Below are 2,570 nucleotides of genomic sequence, written 5' to 3'. Positions count from 1 at the left end.
TTTTGATTCCTCCTTAATATTTCATTTTCACGAGAGAGATTTTCTATCTTGTCCATTAAGGATTTCTGTAGTTCAAGAATTTGTTTTTGAGAACTTCCTAATGTTCTTATCAATTTTTTGAGATCTGCTTCTTGCATTTCTTCTATGTCATCATCCTCATAATCTTGAATTGGGGTGTCTTTTTCATTTGAGGGCTTCATGGTGACTTCCTTGTTTTTTTTTTTTATTTTTGACAGGCAGAGTGGACAGTGAGAGAGAGAGACAGAGAGAAAGGTCTTCCTTTGCCGTTCGTTCACCCTCCAATGGCCGCCGCGGTAGGCGCGCTGCGGCCGGCGCACCGCGCTGATCCGATGGCAGGAGCCAGGAGCCAGGTGCTTTTCCTGGTCTCCCATGGGGTGCAGGGCCCAAGCACCTGGGCCATCCTCCACTGCACTCCCTGGCCACAGCAGAGGGCTGGCCTGGAAGAGGGGCAACTGGGACAGAATCCGGCGCCCCGACCGGGACTAGAACCCGGTGTGCCGGCGCCGCTAGGCGGAGGATTAGCCTAGTGAGCCGCGGCACCGGCCGACTTCCTTGTTTTTATTACCTTGGTTTTTGCGTTTGTTATTTGGCATATTGGAGATATTTCGTTTCTTCACTGTGGTGCTTTTTCTTGTTATACTATGACTCTAGATTAAGTGGACTATCTGTTTTTGATGGAGCCTTAGGGCTTGAGATGGGTGTGGCCTGAGAGCTCTGTTTGGTGTGCCAAAGGTGACACTCCCAGGTTAGGCGTGGTAAACCTCTCTCTCTTTTTTCTTTCTTTTTTTGATTCAAAAGGGAAGTTATTCTGCACAGCTGACTGAAGTTGGAGGTAGTTAGCAGGCAAATGATATACCCACAGGAGCCAGCGATCGGAAGGTCTTTCCCAAGGACCACACAGGGAATCTGTTCAGCCCTCATAGTGGGCTCAAATTCTCCTTCAGTCTCCCACTAGGTTGCCAAAGTTACAGAATTGTAGCGTCTCTGGAGAGTGCTCACGTGAATTCCGTGAGTTCTCTCCCCCACCGTCTCTTTTTTCACAGTCTCAGTTCAGTAGCACCACAAATTTACTAGGTCCTAATCTCCTGTTAATTCGCCCCGCCCAGAGTCAGGTTTTTCTGCTAGGCTCAGGGCCGGTGCAGAGCTGAGGTCGCTCTGCTTATGACGTATGTCCAAGATGGCGCCTGCTGTTTGTCTTGCTCGCCCTTGAGAGGTGAGCGGAGAGAGAGAAACCCGTGTCCATACCAGTCACCTTTTTTTTTTCCTCTCTCTCTCTTCCAGTTAGCCTGGTGAAGTTCCCCCCTCCCCGGGGGTCGTTCCCTCTAGTCTCCTCTCTCCGCTTGCCTGCCGGTGTCTCGGGCTATTGAGGTTCGGCTCACCTCGCGTTCCAGCGCTGGTGTGTTGAGTCTGCCACTGGTGTCCCGAACTGTGGGCTCCCACGCTCTCCACGCAGGTCCGCTCCCCTTCCAGCGCCGATGTGTGGACTTGGAGCCCTGGGCGTCCCAAGTCTCCCCACTGTTGTCTGTGTGGCACGCACTCCCCTTCGAGCACTGCCACGCAGACCCTGCAGCTTGCGCAGCTCGGTCCCACGGCTCGGCTTCCGCGGCTCGGTCCCGCGGCTCAGCTTCCGCGCGGTGGGCGAGCTTGTTCTCCCAGTAGGTCCTCCGATTCACGGCCACTGGATCCAGAAGAGTTTCCTCTGCAATATTTTCCTGGTTCTTTTTTCTGAGGCTACCGTAACTCCCCTTTTATTAAACTAAATTTTCCCGGACTATCGGTGCGCGCCCTCACTATTCCGCCATCTTGGCTCCGCCCCCCCAGAATCAACTCTTTTCTGTAGAATTCATCAGTTCAGCTACAGAGTAACAACATGTCCTTGGCATTCAACTCATTTATTGGTACTTAATATTAAAGGAAACAAATATGATCTGAATGTCATTCCTGAACTCCAGGTACTAGAGTCGTGCCATGGACCCAACTACTATGGCCATTTTCTACTGCTTTTTCCAAGCACAACAGGGAGCTGTATTGGAAGTAGAGCAGCTCAAACTGGCACCCATATGGAATGCTGGCATTGTAGATGGCAGCTTAACCCACTGCTCCACAAAGTGGGTCCTGAAAGCTCAAGTTGATACAATTGCATTGTGTTGGGTGTGCTTCCATTATACATGATGAAGCCAGTAGTCTCCCCGGATCCTGAAAGCAAAAATGCTGAGGCTTTGTTAGATTATCCTTGTGATCCTATAGAGTCTAAGGCATAATGGGTAAAATGGTCCCAATACTAAGTCTTGTTTAATAGTCTCCTAATCTACATTTTACTTATTACCATTTCAGTTACCTGCAATCAACTGTGAATCAAAATTATAAAGTGCAAAGTTTCAAGAATAGAGAGTTCATAGGTTGTAAACTGAATGCTGTTCTTGGTGGTGTCATGACACCACATGCCATTGTGCTCTGTCCTACCCAGAGTGTGAATCCTACCTTTGTCCAGTGTATCCAGGCTGTCTAAGTTACCAGACCATTGGTCACTTGATAGCTGTTTCACTTAC

Source organism: Oryctolagus cuniculus, chromosome 14 (assembly GCF_964237555.1).
Source record: "Oryctolagus cuniculus chromosome 14, mOryCun1.1, whole genome shotgun sequence".
NCBI lineage: Eukaryota > Metazoa > Chordata > Mammalia > Lagomorpha > Leporidae > Oryctolagus > Oryctolagus cuniculus.
Note: the sequence above shows the minus strand (reverse complement) of the source record.